Raw genomic sequence first — 17,549 nt, forward strand, 5'->3', positions numbered from 1 at the left:
CAGTTGCTCATTGTGTATTATTTTCATTGGTACATTCAGGGGCCTCTTTCAGTTAAACATATCGATTCATTCATTTTCTGTTATAACCACCATCTATCAACATTTATCTAACATGTAGGAAACAATTTTAATGTGTTTAATCCATATCTTTTCATGTAAATATATTCTTACACATTGTGTTATCTAAGTGTATATAGTATGTATGTACATATGTGTATGAATGTGTGTATGTGTATACATGCATTACAATATGCATACATATATCTGTGTATGTATATTAGAGAGAGAGAGAATGTATAGTGTTTTCATTATCCATATCAACCACATTAGATTGCATTCTTTCCACAGTCCCAGTAATGGATATTCACATTCCCTCCAACTTTGCACTTTCTGCACCACTCTAAACAAAGCTATAACAAACATCTTTTCTTTTCTTTTTTTTTTTTTTTTTTTTTTTTTTGAGACAGAGTCTCAGTCTGTGGCCCAGACTGGAGTGCAGTGGCGCGATCTCAGCTCACTGCAAGCTCTGCCTCACGGGTTCACGCCATTCTCCTGCCTCAGCCTCCCGAGTAGCTGGGACTACAGGCGCCCACCACCACGCTCGGCTAATTTTTTGTATTTTTAGTAGAGACAGGGTTTCGCCGTGTTAGCCAGGATGGTCTCGATCTCCTGACCTCGTGATCCACCCACCTCGGCTTCCCAAAATGCAGAGATTACAGGCGTGAACCACCGCGCCCGGCCAACAAACATCTTTATACATGTCCATTTCGGGAAATGCGTAAACATTCCCTAGGACATTCAGCCAGAACCAGAATATCTGAGTCATCTGTATATGTGATATTGCTTTCCATATAACTAGTATGGTCATTTGGAATATCATCTCCATCAGATATACAGAAGGATTACTATGGCCTTACACTACTGTTAAAACTTAGAATTTTCTAGAGTTTCATTTTTTTCAGTTTAATATGTGTAATTATTCTTTGTTATTTTAATTTTTGTTTTTTTTCTGTCCACCAATTGTTTTAGTTTCCCAGAGCTATTAAAACAAACAGTTACAAACTGGGTAGCTTAAAACAGTATACATTCATTTCTTCTTTGTTCTTTAGTCTAAAAGTACAAAACTGAGATGTCAATAGGGCCACACTTTCTCTGATCTATGACTAAAGCGACCTTCCTTGTTTCTTCCAGCTTCTGGTGGTTCAAGCATTCCTTGGTTTGTGGCTACGTTAACTCTAATCTCTGCCTCCCTCACATGGCTTTTTCTTCTATGTTCATGTATGTTCTCTTTTATAAAAAATGCTTGTCATTGGATTTAGAGGTTACCCGGATATCCAAGATAATCTGATCTCAAGATCCTGAATTTATTTATATCTGCCAAATCCTTATAATAAGGTCACATTAACAGATTCCAGGGGTTAGGATATAGATATAGCTTTTGAAGGCCCATTGGTCATTCCACTACAGAATGACTTTCAGTCATCTTGTCATATTCTTGTCAGTATTTTTAGTTTTTACATTTAAAAATTCCCTGTTTGTGTCTTTTATTATTTTTTCTTTTGGGTGGCGGTTTTTTTCTTGTGAGTTTTTGATAGTTTCTTAACATTCTGGAAACCAATTTATTTTTTGTTTCAACTAGTGAAAATATCTCCTCACATTCATTCGTTTATCAATGTAGTCCATAACATTCTTCAGCTAAAAAATGCTTAATTTTAATGTAATAGATTTTTTAAGCATAAAAAAATTATTGATTAATAACCAGCTTTCTAGTACTCTGAATTCTGCTAAAATACTACATTGAATGGCAAAACAAAAATCTATTCATAGTGGATTTTATACTCTGTTTCCAACGAAGCAGCAAGACATTTTGGGAGAATCTTCCAACATCTCCCTTAGTATCACACCAAGATGGCAATAGTTTATGAGATCATTCCACTTCTACTACATGCACCCACACTATAAATATAATGAGAAGAAACGCTATTGTGTTAGTGATAGATTGCCACCAATTACTTCTTTAATACAGATTATGAAGCTGGATGATAAATATTAGATAATGGCATTTTCTATTTCTGCTTAGAGATGTAAATAAAAAAGTGTAAATATTTACTTGTTATTCCAGTGACTCACACACAACATTATTTAATGCTACATTATTCTTATAAACAGTATTTGTGTAAATCTAAAATATGATGTTTAATTTAAAGGTTTAACATTAATTATTTGATTTAGGGATAATGTGAACCAGTTCTTAGAAACCATGAATTACTTTTCTCAATCAAAGAGAAAATAGAATATTTTGAAATCTGGAAAACATGTAAAGTAAGTTTTCATTAAGAACACTTTTTATTCTTGAAGTTTTACTAATTTAATTTAAATATTGTCTAAACTACCACTTAGAAATTGTACTTTTTAAAAACCATTAGATTTACATTATCTGTTAGTAAAATATTCACAGTAAGTCATCAAATAGATTCCATCATAAATTTTAAAAGGCTATTTCCTAGATGTTAATATTGCACTCAGCAGAGCATATGCCTCAGTGATAATGAACTTACAATGTAATGTGTGAAGTGGACACTAAAAAGTAATTTAAGTGGTTTGGAGTGATTTAAAAGTCATTTTCCTATATTAGTTTGTAAGACAGCAATACTTTATATTTCGGGCACTGTTTTAATTTTATGTCGTGAATGTTCATTCTCTTAATGTGGAATGCTGATAATGGTCATGTTTGATCAATGGTCTTTACAGATATTTTTACTGAAAATAGAATAGTCATTGCTAATAATAGCTTTATTGCCATTAACACATATCATGTTATAATACAATTGACGTACTTACCTTAGAATGATGTACTATTTGTTCTTTTTAAGGAATTTAGAGTTCATTGCCTTTTAGAAAGGCAATTTTCTTTTGAAACATATTGCACTGCATAAGAAGATTCTGAATTAAAGGTCTGTTTAAGTTTAATATAGTAGCAAAAAATAAAAGCAAAAAAAAAGTTTGCTTGAAATACGTAATTATAAAACTTTCTATTTATATTGATTTGTTATTCTAAATCAGAGGATAGGCCAAGTATTTGTACCACCACTTATAAAGATGTATATTTTTTGATCTGTAATCCAGTTGGAATATTTTTATGTAATTAAATTTTGGTTCTACTTGGAGTTGTATTTATTCATTTTGGAACTGAAATGCTGAAAGACATTTTCAGTTCTCTTTTCTCATCTGCTGACCCAAAGCCCAGTAGTCAAATGTTCACAAATTTGCTCTGTTTGTTCTGTTGTTCAATTGGAAAACAATATTTAACAATTTCTATTCATATTGTAGCCTCCATCCTCTATTTCTCTCTCTCTCTCTCTCTCTATATATATATATATATATGTATATATAACTCAATTTATTATTTAAGTTAACATTGAAGCAATCAAACTCAAAAATATACACATCACATGCTGAAAAATTATCTCCTCTAAATTGTACAAATATGTGTCAAGGAGAAATCCTGGAAAATTTTGAGGAGACTTCTCTGAGAATTGAGTTTTACCATAGTCTTCAAATTGTACCTTTGGTAGAATATACATTTATAATCTCTTTTGGGTGCACATGCTAAATTATGGTTTTGTCTACATCAAAGTGAAGTAAGGTCCTCAACATCTTCCCTATTCAAAGGTAAGCCCTCAGGTACTCTATAATACATTTCTCCCTGCCATGAGTTACCCCGACTCCGTTACAGCATACTCTTTTACCATTATCTTTAGAAAACTAACGCAGGAGCAGAAAACCAAATACTGTATGTTATCACCTATAAGTGGGAGTTAAACGATAAGAATACATAGACACAAAAAGGGACCAACGGACACTGGGGCCTGCCTGAGGGTGGAGGGTGGGAGGTGGGAGAGGAGCAAGAAAAATAACTGTTGGGTTCTAGGCTTACTATCTGACTAATGAAACAATCTGAACAACAAACCCCCATGACATGAGTTTACCTACGTAACAAACCTGCACATGTACCCCTAAACCTGAAATAAAAGTTTAAAATAAAACAAAAACACATTTCTTTACGCACTAACAACTCAAGAATTTTTTCCCCAAACACTGTCTTCTACTCTTTAATTCAAGCTTCGATGGGTTTCCTTTGTTTTTAATTCAAATGTTTCACTGAAGTTTTGTACTTATTTAGCCAATCATTTAATTTGATAAAGTCAAATATAAGAGAATTTGTTATTTATTCATAATGTTGAAGATCATCATAATGGAATAAACAATAATTTGATTCTAGGTATTCTGTGTAAATGTGAAAATTCTGAAAAAAATATTAAATCCATAAGGAGATAGATAATGCTATAACTTGAAGTATAAATAATATTTTTGTTAAAACATATGTAAAAAGTTAATATTGGAGGGTGATATAAGTAAGCAGGCAGACCTCGTAAATCATTATATACTAGGGCTTTTCTAAGACCCATGGATTGGAGCTATTCCCAATGTATTAACTACATGTTCCAAGCAGGATAGGTATAGAAATGAAAAGCTTCATAGCATTTTTGCATATTAATTTTATGTCTATTGAATCTAAGAATGTTTTTAAAGATTGGGTTTGTAAAACTTTTTTTACAGTGTTAGCTAAAAAATTATTTCACAATGTCTCAGGAAACAATGTAAATAATGTAAATTATATAACTGCAACATTGATCTCTCAAATAAAGATATTCCTCAATTTGTTTATAAAAGTCTTTTATTAACTTGTAAAAGGGTAATATAATAGTGTCGATCTACAAAAACTAAAATAATAGCAAACAAATGAAGCATACCTTGGAAAATACGAGAAGTCAAATGAAATTAGTTATCTGTAAAATTCTGCATTTTTCACTTACATTGAGAGCCATTAAATCCAAATCCGTTTCCTGAATATGCCATTTCAATAGTGAACACTTTCCCTTGTGTTGCCAATACTATTTACTGGTATATATTTTGGAAAACTAACCTCTAATTTGAAATATTCAAGAACTACATGGTGAACATTATACTTAAAACATCTAAAGAAGAAAATACTTTGAATCCATTATTATTTTTATCAAGACAGTAGCATAAGTTAAATATAAATTCAATTGAGGCTGCATCAACAATAAATAACATTACAAAGTAGCTAATGAGAAATTTCACAGTCATGTCTGTTTTTCCAAAAGCTATGTTATAGTATTAATAAAGCCTCACAACATAATGATTTTATTCAAGCATATTTATCCAGCAGCACTTTCTGAGGTAAACAGTAAGTGGAATATTTTTTGAAACATGAATATTACTTAGAGAAATGTTTTTATTTCTAACCTCAATGTCAGAAGAAAAGCCATCACTTTAGAAAGATAAAATGTCTAGTTTACTACAATATTACATTTGGGCTTTATACACGTGGGTTACACATTGATGGATTTAACCAACTGCAGATCAAAACTGCTTAAAAAAATAAGATATAACAATACAAAAATTAGGAATACAAATAATAACTAATATAGTATAACAATTATTTATATAGAATTTACATTATATTAGGTATTATAAGTAATCTAGTGGTGATTTAAAATGTACAGGAGGATGTACATATGTGATATTATGCATGTACTATGCATGTATACACATACATAATATTTTGTCATATTGAAGTAGGCAATATTTGTCATCAATTTAAAAAAGTAATAAAATTACATAAGTATATGGTCAAATGCCTAAAACTGAATCATTACATTATCAACTAGTGACAGTTGCATCTATGCCAAAATATTTATGTACTCAACGTTCTAAATTTTAAAATATTTCTAAGTCCTGAATTCCTTCTAAGTTTATGAAGCCCCTGGAAAAAAAAAAAAATCGTATTGATAAGAGAAAAAGAGACATACACACACAAAAAGAAGGAGAGAGAGAAGAATGAGAAAGAAAAAGAATTAATACTTCATAATTAGTTTTGACTTCTGACTTCTCTACTATATCATTTTAAATAGTTAACTCTATCACGCTGTATAATTTGGTGACTGGAAAATACAGTGTTTTGCAAGGAAAAAGCCACAGAAAAAGCAGTCATCAAAGGTATGCACTTTAAGTACAAGAGAGGCTCTTTAAACATAAAAATATAGATTGAAAATACAACTGTGGGGGGCCGGAGCAAGATGGCCGAATAGGAACAGCTCCAGTCTCCAACTCCCAGCGCAAGAGACACAGAAGACCGGTGATTTCTGCATCTTCAACTGAGGTACTGGGGTCATCTCACTAGGGAGTGCCAGACAATCGGTGCTGGTCAGTTGCTGCAGCCTGACCAGCGAGAGCTGAAGCAGGGCGAGGCATCGCCTCACCTGGGAAGCGCAAGGGGGAAGGGTATCCCTTTTCCTAGCCAGGGGAACTGAGACACACAACACCTGGAAAATTGGGTAACTCCCACCCCAATACCACGCTCTAAGCAAACGGGCACACCAGAAGAATATATCCCTCACCTGGCCGGGAGGGTCCCACACCCACGGAGCCTCCCTCATTGTTAACACAGCAGTCTGCGACCATCTAACCGCGAGGCAGCAGCGAGGCTGGGGGAGGGGCGCCCGCCATTGCTGAGGCTTAAGTAGTTAAACAAAGCCGCTGGGAAGCTCGAACTGGGTGGAGCTCACAGCAGCTCAAGGAAACCTGCCTGTCTCTATAGACTCCACCTCTGGGGGCAGGGCTCAGCTAAAAAAACAACAGGGGAAGCAACAGAGGCCTGAGCAGACGCGAACGACTCTGTCTGACAGCTTTGAAGAAAGCAGTGGATCTCCCAACACGGAGGTTGAGATCTGAGAACGGACAGACTGCCTGCTCAAGTGGGTCACTGACCCCTGAGTAGCCTCACTGGGAGACATCCCCCACTAGGGGCAGTCTGACACCCCACACCTCACAGGGTGGAGTACACCCCTGAGAGGAAGCTTCCAAAGGAAGAATCAGACAGGTACACTCGCTGTTCAGCAATATTCTATCTTCTGCAACTTCTGCTGCTGATACCCAGGCAAACAGGGTCTGGAGTGGACCTCAAGCAATCTCCAACAGAACTATAGCTGAGGGTCCTGACTGTCAGAAGGAAAACTATCAAACAGGAAGGACACCTATACCAAAACCCCATCAGTATGTCACCATCATCAAAGACCAGAGACAGATAAAACCACAAAGATGGGGAAAAAGCAGGGCAGAAAAGCTGGAAATTCAAAAAATAAGAGCGCATCTCCCCCTGCAAAGGAGCGCAGGCCATCGGCAGCAACGGATCGAAGCTGGTCAGAGAATGACTTTGAAGAGATGAGAGAAGAAGGCTTCAGTCCATCAAACTTCTCAGAGCTAAAGGAGGAATTACGTACCCAGCACAAAGAAACTAAAACTCTTGAAAAAAGAGTGGAAGAATTGACAGCTAGACTAATTAATGCAGAGAAGGTCATAAACGAAATGACAGAGATGAAAACCATGACACGAGAAATACGTGACAAATGCACAAGCTTCAGTAACTGACTCGATCAACTGGAAGAAAGAGTATCAGCGATTGAGGATCAAATGAATGAAATGAAGCGAGAAGAGAAACCAAAAGAAAAAAGAAGAAAAAGAAATGAACAAAGCCTACAAGAAGTATGGGATTATGTAAAAGGACCAAATCTACGTCTGATTGGGGTGCCTGAAAGTGAGGGGGAAAATGGAACCAAGTTGGAAAACACTCTTCAGGATATCATCCAGGAGAACTTCCCCAACCTAGTAGGGGAGGCCAACATTCAAATTCAGGAAATACAGAGAACGCCACAAAGATACTCCTCGAGAAGAGCAACTCCCAGACACATAATTGCCAGATTCACTGAAGTTGAAATGAAGGAAAAAATCTTAAGGGCAGCCAGAGAGAAAGGTCGGGTAACCCACAAAGGGAAGCCCATCAGACTAACAGCAGATCTCTCGGCAGAAACTCTACAAGCCAGAAGAGAGTGGGGGCCAATATTCAACATTCTTAAAGAAAAGAATTTTAAACCCAGAATTTCATATCCAGCCAAACTAAGTTTCATAAGTGAAGGAGAAATAAAATCCTTTACATATAAGTAAATGCTTAGAGATTTTGTCACCACCAGGCCTGCCTTACAAGAGACCCTGAAGGAAGCCCTAAACATGGAAAGGAACAACCGGTACCAGCCATTGCAAAAACATGCCAAAATGTAAAGACCATCGAGGCTAGGAAGAAACTGCATCAACTAACGAGCAAAATAACCAGTTAATATCATAATGGCAGGATCAAGTTCACACATAACAATATTAACCTTAAATGTAAATGGACTAAATGCTCCAATTAAAAGACACAGACTGGCAAACTGGATAAAGAGTCAAGACCCATCAGTCTGCTGTATTCAGGAGACCCATCTCACATGCAGAGACATACATAGGCTCAAAATAAAGGGATGGCGGAAGATCTACCAAGCAAATGGAGAACAAAAGAAAGCAGGGGTTGCAATACTAGTCTCTGATATAACAGACTTTAAACCATCAAAGATCAAAAGAGACAAAGAAGGCCATTACATAATGGTAAAGGGATCAATTCAACAGGAAGAGCTAACTCTCCTAAATATATATGCACCCAATACAGGAGCACCCAGATTCATAAAGCAAGTCCTTAGAGACTTACAAAGAGACTTAGACTCCCATACAATAATAATGGGAGACTTCAACACTCCACTGTCAACATTAGACAGATCAACGAGACAGAAAGTTAACAAGGATATCCAGGAATTGAACTCATCTCTGCACCAAGTGGACCTAATAGACATCTATAGAACTCTCCACCCCAAATCAACAGAATATACATTCTTCTCAGCATCACATCACACTTATTCCAAAATTGACCACATAATTGGAAGTAAAGCACTCCTCAGCAAATGGAAAAGAACAGAAATTATAACAAACTGTCTCTCAGACCACAGTGCAATCAAACTAGAACTCAGGACTAAGAAACTCACTCAAAACCGCTCAACTACATGGAAACTGAACAACCTGCTCCTGAATAACTACTGGGTACATAATGAAATGAAGGCAGAAATAAAGATGTTCTTTGAAACCAATGAGAACAAAGATACAACATACCAGAATCTCTGGGACACATTTAAAGCAGTGTGTAGAGGGAAATTTATAGCACTAAATGCCCACAAGAGAAAGCAGGAAAGATCTAAAATTGACACTCTAACATCACAATTAAAAGAACTAGAGAGGCAAGAGCAAACACATTCAAAAGCTAGCAGAAGGCAAGAAATAACTAAGATCAGAGCCGAACTGAAGGAGATAGAGACACAAAAAACCCTCCAAAAAATCAATGAATCCAGGAGTTGGTTTTTTGAAAAGATCAACAAAATTGACAGACCGCTAGCAAGACTAGTAAAGAAGAAAAGAGAGAGGAATCAAATAGATTCAATAAAAAATGATAAAGGGGATACCACCACCGACCCCACAGAAATACAAACTACCATCAGAGAATACTATAAACACCTCTACGCAAATCCACTAGAAAATCTAGAAGAAATGGATAATTTCCTGGACACTTACACTCTCCCAAGACTAAACCAGGAAGAAGTTGAATCCCTGAATAGACCAATAGCAGGCTCTGAAATTGAGGCAATAATTAATAGTCTACCAACCAAAAAAAGTCTAGGACCAGACGGATTCACAGCCGAATTCTACCAGAGATACAAGGAGGAGCTGGTACCATTCCTTCTGAAACTATTCCAATCAATAGAAAAAGAGGGAATCCTCCATAACTCATTTTATGAGGCCAACATCATCCTGATACCAAAGCCTGGCAGAGACACAACAAAAAAAGAGAATTTTAGACCAATATCCCTGATGAACATCGATGCAAAAATCCTCAATAAAATACTGGCAAACCGAATCCAGCAGCACATCAAAAAGCTTATCCACCATGATCAAGTGGGCTTCATCCCTGGGATGCAAGCCTGGTTCAACATTCACAAATCAATAAACATAATCCAGCATATAAACAGAACCAAAGTCAAGAACCACATGATTATCTCAATAGATGCAGAAAAGGCTTTTGACAAAATTCAACAGCCCTTCATGCTAAAAACGCTCAATAAATTCGGTATTGATGGAACGTACCTCAAAATAATAAGAGCTATTTATGACAAACCCACAGCTAATATCATACTGAATGGGCAAAAACTGGAAAAATTCCCTTTGAAAACTGGTACAAGACAGGGATGCCCTCTCTCACCACTCCTATTCAACATAGTGTTGGAAGTTCTGGCTAGGGCAATCAGGCAAGAGAAAGAAATCAAGGGTATCCAGTTAGGAAAAGAAGAAGTCAAATTGTCCCTGTTTGCAGATGACATGATTGTATATTTAGAAAACCCCATTGTCTCAGCCCAAAATCTCCTTAAGCTGATAAGCAACTTCAGCAAAGTCTCAGGATACAAAATTAATGTGCAAAAATCACAAGCATTCTTATACACCAGTAACAGACAAGCAGAGAGCCAAGTCAGGAATGAACTTCCATTCACAATTGCTTCAAAGAGAATAAAATACCTAGGAATCCAACTTACAAGGGATGTCAAGGACCTCTTCAAGGAGAACTACAAACCACTGCTCAGTGAAATCAAAGAGGACACAAACAAATGGAAGAACATACCATGCTCATGGATAGGAAGAATCAATATCGTGAAAATGGCCATACTGCCCAAGGTTATTTATAGATTCAATGCCATCCCCATCAAGCTACCAATGAGTTTCTTCACAGAATTGGAAAAAACTGCTTTCAAGTTCATATGGAACCAAAAAAGAGCCCGCATTGCCAAGACAATCCTAAGTCAAAAGGACAAAGCTGGAGGCGTCACGCTACCTGACTTCAAACTCTACTACAAGGCTACAGTAACCAAAACAGCATGGTACTGGTACCAAAACAGAGATATAGACCAATGGAACAGAACAGAGTCCTCAGAAATAAAACCACACATCTGCAACCATGTGATCTTTGACAAACCTGAGAGAAACAAGAAATGGGGAAAAGATTCTCTATTTAATAAATGGTGCTGGGAAAATTGGCTAGCCATAAGTAGAAAGCTGAAAGTGGATCCTTTCCTTACTCCTTATACGAAGATTAATTCAAGATGGATTAGAGACTTAAATGTTAGACCTAATACCATAAAAACCCTAGAAGAAAATCTAGGTAGTACCATTCAGGACATAGGCATGGGCAAGGACTTCATGTCTAAAACACCAAAAGCAACGGCAGCAAAAGCCAAAATTGACAAATGGGATCTAATTAAACTAAAGAGCTTCTGCACAGCAAAAGAAACTACCATCAGAGTGAACAGGCAACCTACAGAATGGGAGAAAATTTTTGCAATCTACTCATCTGACAAAAGGCTAATATCCAGAATCTACAAAGAACTCAAACAAATATACAAGAAAAAGAAAACAACCCCATCAAAAAGTGGGCAAAGGATATGAACAGACATTTCTCAAAAGAAGACATTCATACAGCCAACAGACACATGAAAAAATGCTCATCATCACTCGCCATCAGAGAAATGCAAATCAAAACCACAATGAGATACCATCTCACACCAGCTAGAATGGCAATCATTAAAAAATCAGGAAACAACAGTTGTTGGAGAGGATGTGGAGAAATAGGAACACTTTTACACTGTTGGTGGGATTGTAAACTAGTTCAACCATTGTGGAAAACAGTATGGCAATTCCTCAAGGATCTAGAACTAGAAGTACCATATGACCCAGCCATCCCACTACTGAGTATATACCCAAAGGATTATAAATTATTCTACTACAAAGACACATGCACATGTATGTTTATTGCGGCACTATTCACAATAGGAAAGACTTGGAATCAACCCAAATGTCCATCTGTGACAGACTGGATTAAGAAAATGTGGCACATATACACCATGGAATACTATGTAGCCATAAAAAAGGATGAGTTTGCGTCCTTTGTAGGGACATGGATGCAGCTGGAAACCATCATTCTTAGCAAACTATCACAAGAAGAGAAAACCAAACACCGCATGTTCTCACTCATAGGTGGGAACTGAACAATGAGATCACTTGGACTCGGGAAGGGGAACATCACACACCAGGGCCTATCATGGGGAGGGGGGAGGGGGGAGGAATTGCATTGGGAGTTATACCTGATATAAATGATGACTTGATGGGTGCTGACGAGTTGATGGGTGCAGCACACCAACTTGGCACAAGTACATATGTAACAAACCTGCACGTTATGCACATGTACCCTAGAACTTAAAGTATAATAAAAAATAAAAAGAAAAAAAGAAAAAAAGAAAAAAGAAAATACAACTGTGGAAAAAGGTATAGTAGACAAACAATAATCCACAAAGGCTAGAGTGGTTATATTAACATTGATGATAAATCAACTTCAGGACAGAGGTTATCAGAGATAAGTAGAATATTTTATAATTATAAAAGTACCAGTTCTTCAGGAAGGCTAACAATTATACATATGTATGTACCTAATAATAAATAATGCTTGAATAAAATCATCATGGATATATTAAATACAATTTAACAAAATAAAAGAAGAAAAAGGCAAATTCACAATCATATGAAGAATATTATTAACCAACTTGATCTAAATGACTTTTATAGAACAGAACCTCCAACAGTTATAGAATCCACACTTTGCAGATGCACGCATTGTTCATTCATCAAGGTAGTCTTTACACGTTGCCATAAAGGAAGTGTCGAAAGTCTGGCATATTCTCTTACCAACGGAGAATTAAATTAGAAAACAAAAACTGCAGGATGTTTACAAAAATCTCACATATTTGGAAATTAAACAATCTACTGATAAGTAAGCCAAGCAAAAAATTAGAAGAAAGGAAGAAAGAAAGAGAAAGAAAAAAAGAAAGGCAAGAAGGCAGGCAGGCAGTAAGGAAAGAAACTAGACAATATTTAGAAAAAATAATGAAAATATATCATGTGCATAAAGGAATGCAAATCTCATACTTCTGGGAAGACAGGATTTATCATGCATATCCCATACTACTATCACCTTATTTTAACTGCAAGGACTTCAAATGACCATTCTTTTTTTTAATGGATGAAAATAGAAAAATCTTGGGAAAAAAACAACGATGTCCTTGTTCTGTCTAGTAAATGTTGTGAACATGTTGATACAATTTAAGTAGGACCCTCTTGTCGTGATGTACAGAATCCAGCTTCAGTCTGAGTTATCTTTATCAGTAATGAACAACTCAAAATCTCAATGGCTTGCAATGACAATTTCATTCTTGTGTTGCATGCTGCAGATTGGCTACTCCACAGGTGTTCATATTTTGGGGTCCAGGACCAAGGAGATGCTTCTTTTGGGAATGGTACTCTTGTGGCAGAAGGAAAATAGCACAATCTGACAAAAATTATGCAATGCTTCTTAAAACATCTGTCTGGAGTTGTCTCACAGTCGCTTTTGCTCACAACCCCTACCCCAAATCCTTCCTTCCAACACAGGGGGGGAACCTCCAGTTTTATCCCAAAGGAAGAAGCATTTTAAAATCTTGAAGTTAAGAAGATATTTGAATGTTTGTTGTATCTGACAAATATATTCTTTCAATAGGAGGTCATTCATTAGAGTCCTTCACATATCAAAGCTTTTAGTGACAACTTCAATACATTCATAGTAATTTTATAGTAGTTAAAATAGATATTACATTTTGTGCATTCCATAGAAGAACAGAAATACTCATGAACATTTTGCCAACTCTGTTTCCATTTCTGGGAAACTGATGTTGGATGTTGCTATGATAATGAATGAGCTAGGAATAAATACTACAATTATCAAAACTCAAAAGCAAGCTTTATAATATGTTGGTGCCACAAAAATTCACTTTTGATATATTATTTTGATTCAGGAAAAAACAACCGTGTAAACAAATGTCTATGTATTATGAAACTGACATTCAAACTGAACCATTGCCAGATACTCAGGACCCTTTTCCTGTCTTCCAGATTATGACCAATCTTAAATCCCAACTTCCCTGTGGATATAGTAATCTTCTCTTTAGCTTAAATTCTACTTATCTTGAGCTTTGTCTTTCTTCTTCTGAAACTAAAGTTAAGGTAAATGCCTGATTTTTTTTAACAAAGCAAATCAAACACACCAGCAAATACAAACAGAACGTCCAAGTGATACCTAATATAGGAGTTACCATGTTTCTAGTCAAATTTTGGACGACTTCAAGACTTTCAGTTTCTTTACCTGAAAGTAATTCTAGCTGTTGCCTGCAACTTAATTATTACAAGTTCTACAAATTTTAGTTCGGTTTGTTTTGATTGATCAGTTTCTATGTGCCGGTTTCTATGTGCTAGACACAATAAATTAAAAGTTGATTAACTCTGTTCCCTTAAGGGATTATTCTCTATCAGAAATGAATGAATATGCAAAAATAATTCTAATACAATACATGTGATATAAAATTACATAAGAGTAAAGTGTCAGAATACAGAAAGTATATTAAATTAATGGATCATTTCATGGTTGTATGCCATTATTACCCAGAAAACCAAACCTACTATGAGACAAGATGCAAGCTCTTTATTATTGGCTAGTTATAGTTAATTAAAAACATAAAACCATCAAGTTTCAACATTAGGAGAGATCTTAAGATATTTTCAACTCTAACTTATTTTTAAGAAACATGAGGTCAAGATTTTACTGTGCTTCCATGTTTTTATGTTTTTTCCTCAATCAATGTTTTAAAGCTTTTTTTTTTCTTTTTTTTCCATTTTCTTTACTTCGTATTGTGATATAGGAACTATAGCATAGATTATATTTGTGCTAAATTTACACTTTTGAATTTTCTTATTATTTTCTGTGTTTACTCAAATGTGCTAAAGTAGAATAACATCTTTAAGAACACTAACATTTTAGTGTACAAAGAAGCCATAATCAGAAAGGTGGGCTTTTTTTAAATCTTTAATAAAATAGCCTAAAAGCATTAATCTTATATTCTACCTTCTTAAAGACTTATTGTTTACTTTACAGCTGAGCTGCTAATAGTCTTCCTTAAAAGTAAGTTTGGTACTTCATTAATTCTTAATGGCCTAAAATGGCTCTTTAATGATGATGGTTTCCTCTGGTCAGCACCAAATCTAGCTTATGCAATGGCATTCTGTCAGTGTTATTTAAACATGTTGGAGTAAATCAGGAACAGTGAATTGAATAATTAACTGACTGTTTAGCTCCTGGAAGCTAGCACAAATAATATAAAGAGCTATATTATCTTTCTTAAAGAAGAGAAATGAAAAGAGGAGAAATAAGATAAAAATTTTGGCAGTAATAGAAAATGACAGCATAATATTCTGTGATTATTATAAACTAAATTGCAGATTAAAAAGATTAGCACTTCCCAAAATGATATTTTGCAATGTCATATAAACTTGGAAACATTTCATTTGTATACGTGGTATGCACTACACTTACGCCTAATAATGTTCTTAATAATATTAGGGTGTTGCAAACATAATTGCGGTTTTTGTATTGTTTACATTTTCTGCTTGATATTGGAATACATTCTTAAATGTAGGTATGTTATACATCATTTTAATGCACATTTCTCACTTTATTTTTTTGCTAATGACTTATTACCTGCTGTTTATTTTATATTTATTTTAGACTATGGAAATGATGTTAGACAAAAAGCAAATCTGAGCGATTTTCTTTTCAAAGTGGGCTGTAAAGCAGCGGAGACAACTGGCAACATTAACGATGCATTTGGCCTATGAACTACTAATGAATGTACAGTGCCGTGGTGATTCAAGAAGTTTTGCTAAGGAGGTGAGAGCCTTGAAGATGAGGAATATCGTGGCCAGCCATTGGATGTTGACAGTGACCAATTGAGAGCAATCAATAAACCTGATCCTTTTATAAATGCATGAGAGGATGTAAAAGAACTCAACACTGATCATTCTATGGTCATTCAACATTTGAGCAAATTAGAAATGTCAGAAAGCTCAATAAGTGGGTGTATCACGAACTGAGCAAAAATTAAAAAGAAAATTGTTTTGGAGTGTTGTCTTATTCTACATAGCAATGAAAAATTTCTTGTTTGGATTGTGAGGTGTGTCAAAGAGTATATTTTAAATGACAACCAGCAATGATCAGCTCAGCGGTTGGACCAAGAAGAAACTCCAAAGCACTTCCCAAAGCCAAACTTGCATCAAGAAAAGTCATAGTCAGTGTTTGGTGGTCTGCTGCTGGTCTGATCCACTACAGCTTTCTGAATTCTGGCAAAATCATTACAGCTGAGAAGTATACTCAGCAAAATGTTGAGATGCACCAAAAACTGCAATGTGTGCAGCCAGCATTGGTCAACAGAAAGGGCCCAGTTCTTCTCCATAATAATGCCTGACTGCGTGTCACACAACCAATGTTTCAAAAGTTGAATGAATTGGCCTACGATATTTTGCCTCATCCACCATATTCACCTGACCCCTTGTCAACTGACTAACACTTCTTCAAGCACCTTGACAACTTTTTGCAGGGAAAATGGTTCCACAACCAACAGGATACAGAAAATGCATTCCAAGGGTTCATCAAATCCCAAAGTACAGATTTTTATGTTACAGGAATAAACAAATTTATTTGTCTTCGGCAAAAATACGTGTATTGTAATGGTTCCTATTTTGATTAATAAAGATGTGTTTGAGCCTAGTTATAATGACTTAAATTCACAATCTTAAACCACAATTACTTTTGCACCAACCTAATATTTTTATTACTTTGTACATCTAGTTAAAAAATAATTATAGTACACATATGATCAGCAATGTACAAGGTTTCTGCTAATAAAGTTTGTCACTGCCTCTCAGGAATGACGCACTAAAGAATAAAAAGAATATTCTCTTTTGGTCAATAGTTCTTCTAAATTTATGGTTCTATGAACTATTCTCCTCTGCTAGATAAATTAAGTGAATTTCTACTTCTTTTAATCTTCAAAATTATAATATATCCAGTGATCTGTATAGTTTTTTACATTGTACTAGAATTACTATGACATATATAGAAATAGTCATCATGTTTTTCTTTCCTATAAGCAGCCCCTTTCCTTTTAACATTTTATAGTAGGGGTATTATTGTTATTCTGGTTTGGATAATTTTTTTGTCTGCTGTCCACATGGCAAGCGTTTTAGAACTCCTTATCTTTGCTCACTAAATGCTAATGGAAGATCTAGTCATTTTAGTAATCAAAATCATTCCACACACATTCAAAATGCCCTCTGTTAGAAGAAAAACTTTAGACAAGTTAATTTTCTCAGAGTTTAATTGAGCAAAGACTAATTTGTGTATCTGGGCAGCCCCCAAAGCCGGAACAGGTTTAGAAAGACTCCAGGGCTACAACATGGTCAGATTAGTATTTATGGACTTAAAAGACAAGTGATGCATATGTCAACTGAAAAGTGATGAGGGAGGTTTATAAATTTGGAAAGGAGAACTTCATTTCTCATAAAGGGTCACAGCTTGTAGGGTCACC

This window comes from Rhinopithecus roxellana, chromosome 1, assembly GCF_007565055.1.
Source record: "Rhinopithecus roxellana isolate Shanxi Qingling chromosome 1, ASM756505v1, whole genome shotgun sequence".
In the NCBI taxonomy this organism is placed as follows: Eukaryota; Metazoa; Chordata; class Mammalia; order Primates; family Cercopithecidae; genus Rhinopithecus; species Rhinopithecus roxellana.